General features: G+C 36.4%; 1 protein-coding gene across 1 annotated transcript in view; it reads left to right on the forward strand.

The window, feature by feature from the left end:
* Positions 1-5583: 5583 nt before the first annotated feature.
* Positions 5584-21670, forward strand: part of LOC117332553 (VWFA and cache domain-containing protein 1-like) — a 42679-nt gene continuing 26592 nt past the window's right edge. Inside the window, exon 1 of the mRNA XM_033891505.1 lies at positions 5584-5639. The gene's annotated coding sequence lies outside the window, so the exon portion shown is untranslated. The remainder of the gene's footprint in view (positions 5640-21670) is intronic.

The raw sequence follows: 21670 nt of genomic DNA on the forward strand, positions 1-21670 counted from the left end.
AACATGGTTTTCACAGATACATGGAACTTTACACAGAATAACGGGTATGCAGAAGCTATTTCTAAATTTTGTAATCGGTCTTGCCACGTACAATGTATATGATGTAAAGCAAGCTAAGGGCGGTATTAATTAAGCCTTCACGTGCACGTGGCCAGTTTAATACTATTATGAATTGTGTCATAAACACCACGGGCTACCATAACTTAAATCCCATATATAAATATGTAGATCTTTGTTTGTTTTTACCTACTATATAACTCTGCGTTTACACATGCATTCATCTTGTCAGTGAGGGATACAATTTGTACGCCAAAATTATTCATTGTAAAGTTTGGGGTTTACGCTCTTCTTCAAAAGTTCCCTATTACTTAATTGACCATTTGGAAATATAATTGAATTTCTACGTATGTGATACTCTTGTTTATCTCTTAATTTGATACTATTTATTATTATTATTATTTCGTAGGATCACTTGAACAATATTCTTCTAGTCAAGCAAGTATTATTTGAACATTTAAATATTGTTAATTTTATGTGTAATGTAAATTTTTCTGCTCAAAGTTATTGCTACAGCTGTAATATTATCTGTGATATTTTGTATTTATCTATGATATTTTGTATTTATCTGTGATATTTTGTATTTATCTATGATATTTTGTATTTATGTGAACTAAATTACTTTTACCTGAATAAATGTCATAATTTGTATACAAAGAACATCAGATCAAATCCAGTACATATTCTGTACCTAGATATAAGATAGCATTAAAGTAAACAAAAACAAAAAAACGTTAAACTGTTAGTGATGAAAAAAAACACACTATATATTCTGAGGACAAACACATAGGATTTTAACAGCCAATTAAATAGCTTGCCATACAAATAGATCTTTCTCTTTTATCTACGATGGAATACGTTGGGACACAGAAATCTCATTTACTTAAGACAACACAATATGAGATGGCCTTTTTTACGTTAATATATTGCATTTGTTACAAACAATTGGAGTTCGATCGTACTGGTGATGTCAGTGGGAACAGGGTCGACAACGACGACCCGCTATGATTCTATTTACACAGCTTCCTTGACTTTAACGTTTCAAAATCAAAGAAAAAGAAGTGAAACACACATATTGACATTTATTGTCATTTTATGACTTGTTTACGATACACCCAGTGTCCCATTTAACCAGCTTGTCGTAGTTCGATAACTACACGTTGAGGGAACGTGTTTTATAAAACATGCACAATTCGCAGTCTCTAATTTTCAAGTGTATGTATTTGGTTAATCACGTAAAGGTTGGTATGATGCCTTAAAACACACGACTGATAGTAATTGCTTAGTCTTAGTTGAAAAATAACAAAAACAACTTAAGTTTATAGTTTATTATACGTAAGGTATGTTTTCAGACTCTCAGAAGAATTTTAATGTTCTTTATATGAAATAACTACTAAATATTTCCTGATTTCAACGAAATTCCAGTTTGTTTGCTGTACGAACTATTGCCCCGTGAACAACCTCTTTTTGAGGCGAATTTTCCTTTTAGTAGCTGATGGCTATCTCATTCACCCGGTCCAGGTAATATCGTGATGTAATTGCTCGTTATTGGGCAGGATTCAAAGAACAATTTTCTTACGGTATCGGAAAGTTTTGATATATATTTTTTTTTTTTTTTTTTAGTTTTTCCGTATGCTATGAATCCCATGTTGGTTATAGCATATTATAGTAAATAAAACAATATCAATATAAACATTGTTTTTTTTTTCTATTGCTATTCCAACCAACACAGTGTATATTGAAGTTAAGTCAAGAAGTCCCTCTCATTCCGCAGGATTAGAGGTGATATGATTGAAACTTACAAGATACTGAGTGGCATATATGATCAAGACACCAACAATATCCTTACGCCTTGGGGCAGCTTTGCTGAGAGGAGTAGGTCTAGGACAAACTCAAAAAAATATATCCACAAAGAGCCAAAACAAGCCTCAGAAGGAACTTCGTCCTCTATATACTTCGCTCCATCTATGAACAACACCAACATAATATACAGCGAGCCAGAGTGGACTTTAGCGGAACACCCGGCATTTATTACAGTTTTAGCATAATTATATGCAACACTACAAAATATCAATACAACTATTTCCCTTTTCACTCTCTCCATCTGACCAATTAAAACGCTTGCATTACACTCAGACCTCCGCGTAAAAATGAATTAGCAAAAAAATTGGAATGAGCCAAGCAAGACACCCAACCTGAAAACCTTAATAGGTGAAGCAGGAGGTGTACCAACCCTTAAGGCTTAAGACTCAGATGTTGGATTTCTAAAAAAAAAAATACCTATGGAAAAACTGCTAACGTATTCTGAACTAATTAAAACTGATATCAAATTAATTCGAAAATTTTGATGACCGCTAATGTTGGGAGTCCACGACTAGAATGCCTGATACTCCCCTATACATGCACTACCGCACGTGCGGACAACACGTCGAGCCCTCTTTGGCTAACGCAAAATAACAAACAACTCACGGAAACATCCGAATACCGAAACTATAGGACAATTATTTTCCGCTATACTCCGAAACGCGGAAAACATTAATTCTCTCACAGAGTATGGAAAGTGTGGAATAACCTGCCCGAAGAAGTAACGAGTTCTCCAAACACCAACACATTTAAGAATAGGCTAGACAGACTATGAAAATACCAAGATTTATACTATAACTATAGGGCTACAATTACAAACATTAGGATAAGAAGTGACAAAAATAATATTATAACTACCATTGAGTCCGGTGAAGAGGAATCATAATTCCAGTACAAGTAACTATAAGTAAGTAAGTAAGTCTAAAACCCCTGCTGTAGGTCAGTTTATTACCCTCTTTTAATGGCCTGGAGGCTCTGTGTTCAGTTTGGTTTGGTTTGGTTTGGTTTGTTTTTGTTTAACGTCCTATTAATAGCCAGGGTCATTTAAGGACGTGCCAGGTTTTGGAGGTGGAGGTAAGCCAGAGTACCCGGAGAAAAACAACCGGCCTACAGTCAGTACCTGGCAACTGCCCCACGTAGGTTTCGAACTCGCAACCCAGAGGTGGAGGGCTAGTGTTAAAGTGTTGGGACACCTTAACCACTCGGCCACCGCGGCCCCCTACACTGTTTTCAGACTTGATGATGCATATGGCATGATTACCTCCATGACCCTTGTATAAGTAAATGTACGTTAGTCTATATGGACTATGATGATAACTGTAAGTTTATAAAATCATTTCAATCCAATTATAAAGTAAGTAGATTAAAAGAAAATACAACGGGACATTCGGTAAATACACTACCGTCCGAAAACACATTCATACTTTGTTTTTACAAGGTAAGCCGATTAGAAAAATTGAAATTGTTGTGCTTTCTTTGAAAGTATAATGGCAATTTTCCTTGACCTATAAGACCTCAAATACAGGAAATTTCCAGTGACGCAATGGGAATTCCCACAGTACCAAAATAGATCGCCATGGTCTATTGCTACACACCCACTCAGGTATATCTCTTGTCGACGCAGTAGTTTGCTTACATTTTACTTTGAACGATACAGATTGAATAAGTTATGTCACTTTTTTTTATCCAAGCGAAACATTTTCATCTCAAAATTTTTATCTTTCTACTAAATAATATACATGAATAATAAAATTAAATGGCACAGTGTATTAAGTACAAAAATGTAACATGAAATATAAACAGATACATCTTGATGGAAAAATGACGTTTATAATATTATTCTTAGTCAGTTTGGTCAATGCAAAAACTGAAATATTTCACCGACTACATTTTTATTAATTGCCAGCGCATCGGAGGACCACTTTTTAGGAATAGGATTTTAGTTGGTTGTCTTTTGGAACTCAGAATAAAATAAGACAAGGTAAAAGTTGGTTCTCCGATGCGCTCTATGTAAAAAAAAAATTTATTTGAATTCGGTTCGGGAAAACCTCTCGAAAGTTGTAAATAGCCCGAAAGCGAAACTTTTCGGCCATATAATGAAATAAACTATAATTAGCAAACACATTTTTTTGCAAATAAGCATATTTATATGCAATACATTAAAAGTTTGTATTCAAATACTCAGTTTTTAACATATATATTTTTTTTTTCGTTGGGAAAAGGTCACCGTTTGGTCGAAAAATATGCGACATACCCCTTTTTTAAAGAGGAATCTGCCAATGTTTTGAAAACAATAACACCTTTTGAAAATACGGGTATAGTCAAGAAACTTTCCTAAATTTCAAAGATGTTCAAAATGCATACGATACCGACTCTTAAAACCTAATTTGATTTACAGTATCTTATCGCGGTTTACCAATGTTTTGTGTGGCTGTGATCGTATAACGACGATAACCACGGAGCCTTTAACGGACATTTTTATAGTACCAACATACTGAAATGACAACTGAATAGAACGAATACGGGTTGTCTCGGCCTCTCAGGACAGACCTAAGGATTTCCTCGTCAGGCGGATACCCAACCTACAGGTGTTTCTCTATGAGACTTTAAAGAAAGGACAAGTAAATATGAAGCTACGAAACAGATCGAAAACATTAACCCCAAATGCTGCGTCGTGGGCACCAGAGTGTACCAACTATATAGAAGGTCATGGAGCAAACGAAGCCGACAACGCCAATATCCGATGTTTGTTGGAGGGACCACAGAGACTTTGATATTTGTGACAAATCCCTTTGTGATGATGATACATTCCAAGTGTACAGCCGAACACACTGTGTGGGAACAACTGTTTTCGTCTTTGCTATTGCATATACATGTACTTCATTCTAACTTATTTTCCTTCTAATCGATGTTATTCTCCAGAACAGAAGAGAAAATAAAGAAGTGATATCACCTAATATTATTATCTTACTTCTTTAATTTGAGCGTCGCGCGCTTTTAACGGCCAGTTTTTTTGTTTTTTTTTTGTTTTTTTTTTAGGTGTTGAGCGTTGGTACCTGTGAGATTGGTTTTCTTTCAAGGCTGTCTCTAAAAATGGCAATTTTTGTAGTTTCTATTCCTGGTCAACGCTCAGAATTTTGTTGGCGATGAAACGACTGGTTCGCCTGTTGTCAGTATAACATTACCGGATGGGGTATCCTGCTGAGTATCTTAGGCAGTTAGTTTAAGTGAGGTAGCACTTTAATGTCGGCATAAGTTCTGCGACGATCCTCCACAGCCTCCCAAAACACACGCATATACGCCACACGCCCGCATGTCGCACACAGGGGAGACCGTCTTTAATTACCATAGCTGTTGAAAGGACGTTAAAGAATACAAAATCAAAACCAAACCGATTAGGTTAGGCAAGAGTTCTTCCATTTAGCCGCCACCCTTCTATATTTCAGATAATTACAATCCCGACAAATACTATTCGCGTAAATATGACTGTCTATGTATTCTAATTTTTTAAACGTCTGCTGTTTACAACTGTGCTGTACGCATTCCAGAGATTGAATGGCAGGCTATTTTTGAATACCTACGCACCCTTATGTTTTGTGTATCAGAATAAACCGGGTAGAAAGCGATGCATGAATGAGTTTAGGACCACTGCCAAACATAGCACTGAGTTAGTTCGGTAATTACTTCCCTGTTGAGAAACAGGGCGAAGCTGTTGCATGGTGAGTGTTTGTTTAATATATCTTACATTTTGATCATACATATCTAGAAATAATAAGTTGGATCTTATAGAAAATACATTCTCATGTTGATGTAAATTACTGAAATGACAGATACACTGTGTTTTTGTCGTGAATACAGGTTAGTGACAAGTTCAATACTGAACACTGCGTCAGAGTGACTACGCGTATTAAACGCATGTACTACTCGGTAACGATGAAACTGCATGCTATTTTGAAAGCAAATTGGGTTTAATGCAATGCTTGAGTGTCAGGACTTACATAACGATCTATCGGGAAAAGTTTGCTGTAAATGAAAAAAGAAGTCTGCGTTGTTAACATGTTTTATACATTCACACTTTAAGACACACACACGTTCATTGAGCAGTTTGCCATGATGCGTATAGTGTATGAACAATTAAAACAGTTTGTATTCTTCAAGGTCCTTCAGTGATGAATTAGATAGATTGGAAACTAATGGAGAGGATAGAAAAATGCATTCAAGAAACGAAGGTTATTATACACGACAGTAAGGTACCTCGGTATTGTAGTTTATGTATAATAAACGACAGCTAGGTACCCCGGTATTGTAGTTTATGTATAATAAACGACAGCTAGGTACCCCGGTATTGTAGTTTATGTATAATAAACGACATCTAGGTACCCCGATATTGTAGTTTATGTATAATAAACGACAGCTAGGTACCCCGGTATTGTAGTTTATGTATAATAAACGACAGCTAGGTACCCCGGTATTGTAGTTTATGTATAATAAACGACAGCTAGGTACCCCGGTATTGTAGTTTATGTATAATAAACGACAGCTAGGTACCCCGGTATTGTAGTTTATTGTATAATAAACGACAGCTAGGTACCCCGGTATTGTAGTTTATGTAATATTAACGACAGCTAGGTACCCCGGTATTGTTGTTTATGTATAATAAACAACAGCTAGGTACCCCGGTATTGTAGTTTATGTATAATAAACAACAGCTAGGTACCACGGTATTGTAGTTTATGTATAATAAACGACAGCTAGGTACCCCGGTATTGTAGTTTATGTATAATAAACGACAGCTAGGTACCCCGGTATTGTAGTTGATGTATAATAAACGACAGCTAGGTACCCCGGTATTGTAGTTTATGTATAATAAACGACAGCTAGGTACCCCGGTATTGTAGTTTATGTATAATAAACGACAGCTAGGTACCCCGGTATTGTAGTTTATGTATAATAAACGACAGCTAGGTACCCCGGTATTGTAGTTTATGTATAATAAACGACAGCTAGGTACCCCGGTATTGTAGTTTATGTATAATAAACGACAGCTAGGTACCCCGGTATTGTAGTTTATGTATAATAAACGACAGCTAGGTACCCCGGTATTGTAGTTTATGTATAATAAACGACAGCTAGGTACCCCGGTATTGTAGTTTATGTATAATAAACGACATCTAGGTACCCCGGTATTGTAGTTTATGTATAATAAACGACAGCTAGGTACCCCGGTATTGTAGTTTATGTATAATAAACGACAGCTAGGTACCCCGGTATTGTAGTTTATGTATAATAAACGACAGCTAGGTACCCCGGTATTGTAGTTTATGTATAATAAACGACAGCTAGGTACCCCGGTATTGTAGTTTATGTATAATAAACGACAGCTAGGTACCCAGGTATTGTAGTTTATGTATAATAAACGACAGCTAGGTACCCCGGTATTGTAGTTTATGTATAATAAACGACAGCTAGGTACCCCGGTATTGTATGCATAATAAACGACAGCTAGGTACCCCGGTATTGTAGTTTATGTATAATAAACGACAGTTAGGTACCCCGGTATTGTAGTTTATGTATAATAAACGACATCTAGGTACCCCGGTATTGTAGTTTGTGTATAATAAACGACACCTAGGTACCCCGGTATTGTAGTTTATGTATAATAAACGACAGCTAGGTACCCCGGTATTGTAGTTTATGTATAATAAACGACAGCTAGGTACCCCGGTATTGTAGTTTATGTATAATAAACGACAGCTAGGTACCCCGGTATTGTAGTTTATGTATAATAAACAACAGTCAGGTAACCCGGTATTGTAGTTTATGTATAATAAACGACAGTTAGGTACCCCGGTATTGTAGTTTATGTATAATAAACAACAGCTAGGTACCCCGGTATTGTAGTTTATGTATAATAACGACATCTAGGTACCCCAGTATTGTAGTTTATGTATAATAAACGACAGCTAGGTACCCCGGTATTGTAGTTTATGTATAATAAACGACAGTTAGGTACCCCGGTATTGTAGTTTATGTATAATAAACGACAGTCAGGTACCCCGGTATTGTAGTTTATGTATAATAAACGACAGCTAGGTACCCCGGTATTGTAGTTTATGTATAATAAACAACAGCTAGGTACCCCGGTATTGTAGTTTATGTATAATAAACAACAGCTAGGTATCCCGGTATTGTAGTTTATGTACATTTTTTGTAATATTAACGACAGCTAGGTACCCCGGTATTGTAGTTTATGTATAATAAACGACAGTTAGGTACCCCGGTATTGTAGTTTATGTAATATTAACGACAGCTAGGTACCCCGGTATTGTAGTTTATGTATAATAAACGACAGCTAGGTACCCCGGTATTGTAGTTTATGTATAATAAACGACAGCTAGGTACCCCGGTATTGTAGTTTATGTATAATAAACGACAGCTAGGTACCCCGGTATTGTAGTTTATGTATAATAAACGACAGCTAGGTACCCCGGTATTGTAGTTTATGTATAATAAACGACAGCTAGGTACCCCGGTATTGTAGTTTATGTATAATAAACGACAGCTAGGTACCCCGGTATTGTAGTTTATGTATAATAAACGACAGCTAGGTACCCCGGTATTGTAGTTTATGTATAATAAACGACAGCTAGGTACCCCGGTATTGTAGTTTATGTATAATAAACGACAGCTAGGTACCCCGGTATTGTAGTTTATGTATAATAAACGACAGCTAGGTACCCCGGTATTGTAGTTTATGTATAATAAACGACAGCTAGGTACCCCGGTATTGTAGTTTATGTATAATAAACGACAGCTAGGTACCCCGGTATTGTAGTTTATGTATAATAAACGACAGCTAGGTACCCCGGTATTGTAGTTTATGTATAATAAACGACAGCTAGGTACCCCGGTATTGTAGTTTATGTATAATAAACGACAGTCAGGTACCCCGGTATTGTAGTTTATGTATAATAAACGACAGCTAGGTACCCCGGTATTGTAGTTTATGTATAATAAACGACAGCTAGGTACCCCGGTATTGTAGTTTATGTATAATAAACGACAGTAGGTACCCCGGTATTGTAGTTTATGTATAATAAACGACAGCTAGGTACCCCGGTATTGTAGTTTATGAAAAATAAACGACAGCTAGGTACCCCGGTATTGTAGTTTATGTATAATAAACGACAGTTAGGTACCCCAGTATTGTAGTTTATGTATAATAAACGACAGCTAGGTACCCCGGTATTGTAGTTTATGTAATATTAACGACAGCTAGGTACCCCGGTATTGTAGTTTATGTATAATAAACGACAGCTAGGTACCCCGGTATTGTAGTTTATTGTATAATAAACGACAGCTAGGTACCCCGGTATTGTAGTTTATGTATAATAAACGACAGCTAGGTACCCCGGTATTGTAGTTTATGTATAATAAACGACAGCTAGGTACCCCGGTATTGTAGTTTATGTATAATAAACGACAGCTAGGTACCCCGGTATTGTAGTTTATGTATAATAAACGACAGCTAGGTACCCCGGTATTGTAGTTTATGTATAATAAACGACAGCTAGGTACCCCGGTATTGTAGTTTATGTATAATAAACGACAGCTAGGTACCCCGGTATTGTAGTTTATGTATAATAAACGACAGCTAGGTACCCCGGTATTGTAGTTTATGTATAATAAACGACAGCTAGGTACCCCGGTATTGTAGTTTATGTATAATAAACGACAGCTAGGTACCCCGGTATTGTAGTTTATGTATAATAAACGACAGCTAGGTACCCCGGTATTGTAGTTTATGTATAATAAACGACAGCTAGGTACCCCGGTATTGTAGTTTATGTATAATAAACGACAGCTAGGTACCCCGGTATTGTAGTTTATGTATAATAAACGACAGCTAGGTACCCCGGTATTGTAGTTTATGTATAATAAACGACAGCTAGGTACCCCGGTATTGTAGTTTATGTATAATAAACGACAGCTAGGTACCCCGGTATTGTAGTTTATGTATAATAAACGACAGCTAGGTACCCCGGTATTGTAGTTTATGTATAATAAACGACAGCTAGGTACCCCGGTATTGTAGTTTATGTATAATAAACGACAGCTAGGTACCCCGGTATTGTAGTTTATGTATAATAAACGACAGTTAGGTACCCCGGTATTGTAGTTTATGTATAATAAACGACAGCTAGGTACCCCGGTATTGTAGTTTATGTATAATAAACGACAGCTAGGTACCCCGGTATTGTAGTTTATGTATAATAAACGACAGCTAGGTACCCCGGTATTGTAGTTTATGTATAATAAACGACAGCTAGGTACCCCGGTATTGTAGTTTATGTATAATAAACGACAGCTAGGTACCCCGGTATTGTAGTTTATGTAATATTAACGACAGCTAGGTACCCCGGTATTGTAGTTTATGAAAAATAAACGACAGCTAGGTACCCCGGTATTGTAGTTTATTGTATAATAAACGACAGCTAGGTACCCCGGTATTGTAGTTTATGTAAAATAAACGACAGCTATGTACCCCGGTATTGTAGTTTATGTATAATAAACGACAATTAGGTACCCCGGTATTGTAGTTTATGCATAATAAACGACAGCTAGGTACCCCGGTATTGTAGTTTATGTAATATTAACGACAGCTAGGTACCCCGGTATTGTAGTTTATGTATAATAAACGACAGCTAGGTACCCCGGTATTGTAGTTTATGTATAATAAACGACAATTAGGTACCCCGGTATTGTAGTTTATGTATAATAAACGACAGTTAGGTACCCCGGTATTGTAGTTTATGTATAATAAGCGACAGCTAGGTACCCCGGTATTGTAGTTTATTGTATAATAAACGACAGCTAGGTACCCCGGTATTGTAGTTTATGTATAATAAACGACAGCTAGGTACCCCGGTATTGTAGTTTATTGTATAATAAACGACAGCTAGGTACCCCGGTATTGTAGTTTATTGTATAATAAACGACAGCTAGGTACCCCGGTATTGTAGTTTATTGTATAATAAACGACAGCTAGGTTCCCCGGTTTAATAGTATATATGTATTATAAACGACAGCTATGTATTTCTATTGCAGTGCATATATATAATGTTAGAACCTATTTGTTATGTGTAGTGCATGTCATTACAAATACCATTGTGATGAGATGAACTGTGTCTAGGCAAATACAGGAGATATACGGAAGAATGAACAAACAATTGCGCCACAACAGACATAATAGTTTGGTTCGGTGTGTTTAAGAATCCTTGATCCTGATCGTCGTGGCACACTTATTTGTATGGCGTGGTTGTTGTAAGAGTAAGGCAATATATGTCTGGCTAAAAGTCTAAAAAGCCTTATGTATTCTACATTCCTTATTAAAGGTATAAGCAGGTCAACCGTTGCCAAAATAACGATGATAAAAAAATTGAGATATTAAAATAAGAATGGAACAGGAAATTAACTGCCTTGGAATGTTGTACACTTCCTGTTACTGTGTATAAATTGTACAAAAGTCTCACACATATTAGTACTATTCAAAACAAACTGGAAGTTAGACGCAGTAGATATGAGGCTGCCGATATGAATTAAAGTACATCATCATACAGCTAGTCCGTCCTAGTCGTAATGATCTTTGGGAACATCGTACAGCTGTTCCGCCCATCTAGGAATCGTCAGTGATGTTAGGGACATCATACAGCTGTTCCGTTCTTCAAGGACTCATGCTAATGCTAGGGACATCGTACAGCAGTTCTGTCCCTCTAGGAATCGTCAGTGATGTTAGGGACATCTTACAGCTGTTCCGTCCTTCTAGAACTCATACTAATGCTAGGGACATCATACAGCTGTTCCGTTCTTCTAGGACTCATAATATGATAGGGAAATCGTACAGCTGTTCCGTCCTTCTCTGACTCATAATGATGGTAGGGACATCGTACAGCTGTTCGCCCTCTAGGACTCATAATGATGCTAGGGACATCGTACAGGTTTTCGTCCCTCTAGGAATCGTCAGTGATGTTAGGGAAATCATGCATATGCTGCGTTCTTCTAGGACTCATAATGACGCAAAGGTACTTCACATGAAAAACTATATACAGAATTAGGGTGGGAATCATTGAGTTGCAGAAGGCAAAAACACAAACTTATCTTAATGTTCAAAATATTAGATAATGAAACCCCAGATTACTTAAGAGAAATTATTGAACCATATATTCATGATGAAACCTTATTTAGATATCCACTCCGTACAGCTCGATTATTTGACCCCCCTTTATGTCGTACAGTAACTTATTTTGAAAGTTTTTTCCCATCCATGTTAAATGAAATGAATAGACTCGCTCCTGAAATCAGTAATATTCACTCCACTAATCAATTTAAAAAACTTTTAAATAACAATCACCATATTATATCCACTACAACTGATGTATTTAAATATTCCGGCCGGCGTGATATAAACATTATTCTATGCCAATTAAGAAACAACGTAAGTAATCTAAATTACGACCGTTTTAATGATCATCTAATTGAATCTCCAATGTGTCAATGCAATCAATCTGTTGAAACTATATCACATTATTTCTTTGAATGTAATTTATATCAAAATCCTCGTCTAGTACTTATACAACATTTAAATCACCCACATCATAATCATTTATGTACCAATGTCATTGTCAATGGATGTACTCTTTGTAATAATATTCAAAATTTTAGCATCTTGACACATGTCTCAAATTTCATCCTGCAATCAAAGAGATTTTGAAATCATGTCTGATGTATAATGATCTAATATTTTTAATATTTCTTTTTAACCCCTGGTGACTCCAATTATACAGCAATATAATTAAATAATTAAATAGACATCTAAATACATGTTTAGAATATGTAATATGAAATTGAGTGAACAATGTCTATTTATTATTGATTACCAAATATACTTGATTAATGTAATAATGAACTCTGGGCAGTCTATTAACAACTTATCTTCTGTTAATCTATTTTATCTATAACCTTATTTGTTTGTGCTTATATGTAAGTGAGGTAATTCCTATAAAGGTCTTTTTGAAACAATCATTTTATTTTCAAGAGTTGGTGTAACTCTACTAACTTAATATGTTTCTATGGGATGAAATTGAATTTTGATCCTCTTCAGTGGATGGCTTGTGTGTTAAACATATGGACTTTATGGCCTGTATCTGTTGGGGGAATAAACTCAATATCATCATATAGATACACCTACTTTACAAAATACACTATGTTTGAATATGCAGCTGTTCCGTCCTTCTAGGACCCATAATGGTGCTAGGGACATCATGCAGCTGTTCCGTCCTAGTTGTAATGATGTTGGGGACATCGTACAGCTGTTCCGTCCTTCTAGGAGTCGTCAGTGATGTTAGGGACATCATACAACTGTTCCATCCTTCTAGAACTCATTATGATGCTAGGGACATCATACAGCTGTTCCGTCCCTCTAGGAGTCGTCAGTGATGTTAGGGACATCATACAACTGTTCCATCCTTCTAGAACTCATAATGATGCTAGGGACATCATACAGCTGTTCCGTCCCTCTAGAACTCATAATGATGCTAGGGACATCATACAGATGTTCCGTCCTTCTAGAACTCATTATGATGCTAGGGACATCATACAGCTGTTCCGTCCCTCTAGGAGTCGTCAGTGATGTTAGGAACATCATGCAAATGTCCCGTGCCTCTAGGAATCGTCAGTGATATTAGGGACATCATACAGCTGTTCCGTCCCTCTAGGACCCATAATGATGCTAAGGACACCATACATCTGTTCCGTCTTTCTATGACTCATACTGATGCTAGGGGCATCATACAGCTGTTCCGTCCCTCTAGGACCCATAATGATGCTAAGGACACCATACAGCTGTTCCGTCTATCTATGACTCATAATGATGGTAGGGACATCTTTCAGCTGTTCCGTCCTTCTATGACTTATAATGATGCTAGGGACATCGTACAGCTGTTTCGTCCTTCTAGAACTCATTATGATGCTAGGGACATCACACAGCTGTTCCGTCCCTCTAGGACTCATTATGATGCCAGGGACATCATACAGCTGTTCCGTCCCTCTAGGAATCGTCAGTGATGTTAGGGACATCATGCAGCTGTTCCGTTCTATTACAGGAGGCGACCAACCATTCGAGATTGACAAAACGAACTTTCAAGCTCTTGGTAGACACAGACCACCCTTTATATCATAATTTTATATTTGATTTCGAAAGTACATGTGTAGATACAGAACTGTGTCTCTATTCAAATGAGTTAATACGCGAAAGCAGGTTACAGAAGTTTCAGTAAAAAAAATGTTCTACAGCATTAGAAATAGGGAGACGGATATTTAGTAAGTTTATTTTCGGTATCTACCTAACTTTGTGTATCATTAATTGAAATGCCTCTCAGCAATGTAAATTGGAATGACATTTCAACCGGGCACTTTTTGTATGTTTCGTTTTGATATATTTCCTTCATTCAAGTCATACGTCTGAATTGTTTGGTAATGATAAACATAAGACCGCATTAAGCTAAATAAAAACAAATTTGTAATAGTACTAGTGTTATGTATGGTTCATTTGAATATATATTTTCCCCTGTGATGTTCTTTAAATAAGAATATAGTTATAAAGTTTTAGGAATATTAATTCTACAACAGTCTTGGCTGGAATGTACACACACACAATAATGATAAACCTAGACGTTTAATAATTATGTAAAATATCTAAACAATTTTTGTGCAGACCTGATCAGAATTGTACTACACATCAATAGATTATCGGCCGTTAAATAGACAACGAAATTGGGCAAACACATTGAATTCTATTAGAAATTGATATCGTAATTATTACAGGTGGACGCATTTCCATTCACGGTGTTCTTTTATAGTTCTTTATTACTTTAAACCACATGGTTTATCAGTATATAAATTACATGTACAACAAGTTCTCACAGTCCTCACAAACACTCACACACCCACACTGATCCACACCCACCCACTCACACTGATCCACAGACAAACTCTCACACACTAATCCACACATGTACACTACAGCACATACACACCTATACCCACACACTCACACTGAACCACACATATGAACACCGGTCGGTTACATATAGAATAGTGTAGAGGAATATCTCTCACACTTCAATAATTAAGTACATTGTTTTGTAATACCTGTTAGACGGCTCTAACGCAGGAGTCAATGAGCCCCTAGCTATACATACGGGTCTGAATAGCTAATGCGTCAAGCACACCTTTTTAACGATAGATAATCTTTATCTTCCGTATGCAATCACCTGAAGATGGCCTGAAAAAAAGTGATAGATACAGTCTTGAAGGGCCTTCGTTATTAATTTAATTGCAAAATATCCTCGTCCTCGTTGTATATCCTGCAACAATACACGAATCATCGTTAATTATTTCTTAAATAAACTATCCTCTTATTCCCCGACTTTCTATATAACCTACCTATCCTATCTCTAACTTTTCTGAAACTTCAACTCACAATTGATGTGAACCAGATATAATGTAAATTCTTATTTATGTTTCTCTATTTAATGTGTTTGATAAGAAAATAAATAAAAATGATAGCTAGAAGAACACGATTGTACATTAGCGAAAGATTGCTAGGTAGGAGTATTTACATGGAGAATTTGAACAGAGAAAGTGGCTGGAGTGTGTAGCTAGTATGCGCCAGGCGGATATATGATATCTGACATTATATGTATTTTTATTATGCAGTGTATTGTTGTAAAATTGCCATTTCCCTGTACTTCTAATCTGTCTTTTCTTTAACTCCACTGGTTTCTGAATATATGTCTATTGTTGCTGTTACATCGTTGAATTAAATTGTGGAGGAGGGGGCTTCTATAAGTTGCTATACCTTGTGCCCAATAATTTATTTTTTTTTACAATTTTTTTCCACATAATCACATACATCTATACATTGCATATGTAATTGGATATATTATTATTCACCTTACAACTTAATATTCAATGACAATTTTAAAAAGATTATTCAAATTATCATTATATTCCTAATATGAATGTACAGTACATTACACATGTAAAAAAGAAAGGACATGTTTCTGTTGCTACCTCATGAAACATGGTAAAACTTTAAACGGAAACTGTGCCCCATAATCTTGCTTGTTTTTAAGAAGCAATAAAAACACACTTAATAGTGTGGGTATATATGTCATGTCTCGAAGTATCAGAAAACTTGTGTGTCACATATTATTCATTTAAAAACTTATCTGTTTATTCATTCCTGGTTAAATAAAATGGAAAACTCGTCCAGGGAACGTGTATTTACTACATTTGTATTTTTAAAAATAATTTTGGTATGGAAGATTATTTGCTAGGTTTGAATAAAAAAGATGCAATAATCATTTGTAAACTTAGAAGGTCAAATATCAAACTTCCAGTAGAAGTAGGAATATGGCGAGTAATTCAGCAGCAGGACCGGACACTTTGTTATAGTGGTATAGGAGATAAATTCCATTTTTTATTTGTGTGTAAACATTGTAATGTAACACAACTGAGGCTCGGCATATCACCAGAAAGTCACCACAAAATGAAAAGAATTTTTCATAAAAGAATATACATGTAAGCCTATTTACTATTTAAACAAGAAATATTTTTAAAAAAGATAAACGACATAGTTTTAATGCTGGTGGTTATAATGTAAAACTGATGGTGAAATAAATCAACGAACGTTTTAGCACGAATAACAAAATTATATCAGTTTGAATCATTTTTTGGTAATAATAAGACTGCATTTGAATCAGGAATATGATTTTATTAATGTGTCATTTAAAAAGATACTCTACTTATTCAGCTTGCCTTCAATCTTATCTTTGATTCGTTTTCAACTGCATCCGTATTTTGCATTTACCGCTACCACATACTTCATCTTGATCAGTAACGCCACCTGTCGCGTCATATCCGGGACCAAAAGAAAATTAAACGGCTATGCCGAATAAACTATCGTATGTTCTAGTGCGGTGAAGTTATTACTACTACTGAATGCTTTACATTAACGTTTGATCCAAATACAATATGTATACTTTTTGCATATTATCGTGTTTTACCGATACCGTCGATGCATAGATTATGTCTTTTCATACGGTGTCCGCCATGCGACTGAAGAAGACTGCTTGCAGACGACCCAGCGCGCCTTAAATGTCACGCCAATGTCCATTCCAGGTAGCTGTATTACAGGGTACCAGACACTCCTGAGAGAGATTCAGGCATCCGTGGCCTCGTCTAACAGTCCCTCAAGCTGCGGAAACACAGCCAGCGCCGTGAAAGGAGACGAAAAACCTGTAAACTAACCAACCAACGAACGAGAACCCTCAGCAGACGTTGTAAATTGCCTTAACGTCATTTTTCAATTGCACACGATATAGGTTCTAATCGTTTTAAGAAATTGATCAACACTCGGTTAATTTTCAAAATAAAAATGATGTCTCTGTTATGAGTGACAAACCCTATAGGAAATACTCCGGAGTAATTTATTTCAGGTAAATTCGATATATTCTTTACAAAAATATGAAATTCAAACGCAATCTAGACGTGCAGTTAATTTGATTTAAAGATGGATTCACCTTTCCTCTGTGAATGTAAAGCAGTTTACCCCGTTTTATGAGGTATGAAATAAGATACTATCTCGACACCTTTTAGTACGTTTTAAAACCCGTTTTTGTGCGTAAAGAAATTGAGAAGCGGATGTGAAAGAAAATGTCCAATATGTACTTGTGTATAGAAGTTTAGACTACTGTACATGTAGTTGATTAATTAGTTAAGGAACAGTTTACGTTACTGTCAAAATAAACCACTTTTATTATCTTAGTTACCGGTTTACTGCCTTCATGATTCATTCCTAAGTTTTATCTCACCGGCTGTAGTCAGTTTTCTGTCAGCATTTCAGTGAGACTACACTATAATATCGTCCCCGAGTTTGGTTTGGTTTGTTTTGTTTAACGTCCTATTAACAGCCAGGGTCATTAAAGGACGTGCCAGGTTTTGGAGGTGGAGGAAAGCCGGAGTACCCGGGGAAAAACCACCGGCCTACGGTCAGTACCTGGCAACTGCCCCACGTAGGTGTCGAACTCGCAACCCAGAGGTGGAGGGCTAGTGTTAAAGTGTCGGGACACCTTAACCACTCGGCCATCGCGGCCCCTCGTCCCCTCGTCCCCGAGAAGCTTCTTCATCACCGAACAAACATTTACACGTTTGATACCAAAGCGTTATAAATGTTTAGTACAAACACGTTATACACATCAACACATTTTTGTTGTTAGGGGGGGGTTCTTGTTTTAAATCAATAGGTAGTGAACGCATTGTTATTCCTCATACATTCCCCTTTCATTATATAAAGTAATTTGCGGTCTTCACATAGAGACTAAAAAAGTTAATTAAAGCTCACCTGAGATAAATTCTAAGTATCTCATACGTGTTTTACGATCCGGGGTAGCATGCTTGTGTCATACTTCAGTGCATCTAAGTGTCAACTATATACTTCTAACCTCGAATTTAATGTGATGTTGATTACACTCATAGCGATAACAATGCACTTATAATTTGGTTTCTTAAATAAAATGAAATAAATAAATAAATACAAAATTGTAAATAAGAATAACTGAATCATACACATTGTATAAACTAGGCGGTTTAAGTGCTTAGAGAGTTGTTTATTAATCTTAACATTCCAATAGGTAAATGTAAATAAAATACACCTACATATCTATCATCTTTATTGCTTTACCACGAAAAGCATTCATGACTCGCGTATTTTCCTGGAAGACTGGGGCCATCGAATTCTCCATATGGGACAACACTTTACAGCCTATACTTCCGGGATGGGACACACGTGGTCGTGTTTTCTCGAACATTTTTATCAAACTATAACTCTCCCTCAATTTAAATGCAACTAACTATTCCATCTGAATATATATATATATATAGTTGTATATACGTTAAAAAATGACCAACCCGTATCTTGTGTACCACTTTGTATGCATGTCCTTTTGTAATATTTTCTGTTCTAGTTTTGATGTCTCCTATGTTCTCGTGTTACGATTTTGTGCTTGCATGTTGATGCTAATTTTTCTGTTTTATATTACCTTTCATGCGAAATAGAAGTAAACAAAATAGTTTTGACAAAATACAGAAAAAAAACCCATGCCGGGCTTCAGCTAAACGTCTACTATCCTTTAAAGTGTTTTAAATGTTTTAGGATGTAAAATTAACTAAGAATAAATTAACTACACATATTATATGTAGGATATCAATTGGTGTATCATCTTTATTTCCATTAGTTTGAATACTATTGTAGAAAACAAGGTTACTCTGCAGTATTCTTATAACACTGACTTTGTTAACAGTGTCAAATCGGAAAAAAAAAGAAAAAAAGAAGAAAAGAAAGAAAACAAAAACAAAAAATCCCGGAAAATAAGACGTTACATTACGAAAAAAATATTCCACGGACATAATGAAATGGTTGAGCTTAACGTCCTCACAGAACCAAGATCATAACAAAACGACATGAAAAGATGATATGTGACTCAAATTCAATAGCTTTGAATTGTCAGAAAATGTTTTAGATTGGTTTTATTATACGTCCTATTAGTCCTAGTGTAATCTAATGACTGGCCCACTGAAAGGTGAGTTTATAGTGTTATCATACTGAAACGCTATAGACGGTAGCGTGATACTCGACCTGTTAATATCATACTGACTACGGGCGAACCAGTCCTTACAGCATTTTTTCAGTGCTGACAATCAGACCATCAAAGCAGCAATGTTATAGACATTAGTTTCTCTCGGGCACGTGACACGAATTTTGTTTGTCTCCTTCACCTCACGGCACTCGTTTATCATTGATCAGAACGTTCTTTTGGTGTTGTTCAGGAGACGGAATATAAAACACATCTCCATTTTAAGAACGCGCAATACACAGGTTGAAGTTTAAGCATTGCCATGAAAGACATATTGAAAAAAACAACAAAATGTAGTTAGAAAAAAAGGAAACATTTCCGAGTGTTGCAATGGGTCCTTAGTTTTATTCTGGTCACCTTCTGATCTTTAAGAAGATGTCACATATAGCCCCGATTCTGATTTGGATTCAGCATTAATCACCTCTGATTATCATGCAATGGGTTTGTAGCAGGAGTTCCTTTCTTCTCTCATTGTCTGACCTTCAAGGGGCCGCGGTGGCCGAGTGGTTAAGGTGTCCCGACACTTTATCACTAGCCCTCCACCTCTGGGTTGCGAGTTCGAAACCTACGTGGGGCAGTGGCCAGGTACTGACCGTAAGCCGGTGGTTTTTCTCCGGGTACTCCGGCTTTCCTCCACCTCCAAAACCTGGCACGTCCTTAAAGACCCTGGCTGTTAATAGGACGTTAAGCAAAAACAAACCAAACCAAACTGACCTTCAAAGGTACATATTTTACCTATCTAACATAACAATTTATCGGTGCCACGCGATCATAAGTTTTTGGAGTTGAATCTAATCGTATGGCGTAGTAATGCAATGCGCGTTTACTTTGGTATTGAGCGATGATAAAGATTTAAAGTATATTGTTATACGATAACGTACACTAAACTTTGCAGGAGACAATGTCCCGTTTGTGTTCTCTACTTGAGAACATTTCCTGCCACCACTAGACTTTTTTGTTCCATTTTCAGAAACATGGGAATGATACTGACACACGATGCTAAATCTCAAAATCGAAACTTAACTAGGGTTATGGTCAAGATAGGTGCATTGATACATGCGCTCCGGAAGGCAAGCGTCTTCTGTCTAATCGACAACACCGTTATGTAAACGTACTTTGTTTCCCTAACACCTGATTTCACACAGGTGTTCTTGATAAAAAAACTTCTGCAATGACTATTTGAATTGCCTTTGCTGAGGATTGAAATTTTAACGGGAAGCATGATAATGATGACCGTTTAGAAACTTTCGCATGCAGACATAGCATCCTCACTGCTATGGAGCTGTGACTCAACTATTGTGAATGTAGTACTTATATAACCCCGGATGCTACAAGGGCTTAACACGTTAACAACCAAACAAAAAACAGCAAAGCTGAAGTTATAATATATACAGTACATACATCACGAAATCCTCCGACTAAAACATTCATTATGAAAATGCATTGCAGCGTATCTTTCTATTAATCGGATGACGTTGTAGTTGGTTCAGGCTACAATTCGATGGGCTGTGCATCCTAATTAGTATCTGTATTAACAGGGAACGTTCTGTATTATAATGTTGGTGGAGTAAAAAAAAGTTTATTCAATATGTAAATAATCTCTCTTTTGAAGCTTTGTTCAAGGCCGCCTATCTACCTACTTATAGCCTGTTATAACAAGAAAAATAAATATCCGTGTCTGGTACGACTTGGCATCAACGAAAATAACGGGAGGATTAATGAGCAACTGCTTTGAAACCCTTCATGTAGCAAACGTGATGCTTCAAATAAAAAGGTCTTGATGTCGTAAGGTGACGAAGGCCGGAGTTAGGTGCCAGAAATTGCAATGTGTTGGGAATATTTAGCGATTTTCTTTAAAAAATGTTCGTAACCTCGCCACAGGATCTTCGTTTTTTCTGACGTGTTGTTTTTAATAACAGGTTGGAGAAGCCTAAGTTTCTGAATTTGTGACGAAAATAAAGTTTATCGGTTCCAGTGTGTACAAATATAGATGC

Source organism: Pecten maximus, chromosome 8 (genome assembly GCF_902652985.1).
Source record: "Pecten maximus chromosome 8, xPecMax1.1, whole genome shotgun sequence".
In the NCBI taxonomy this organism is placed as follows: Eukaryota; Metazoa; Mollusca; class Bivalvia; order Pectinida; family Pectinidae; genus Pecten; species Pecten maximus.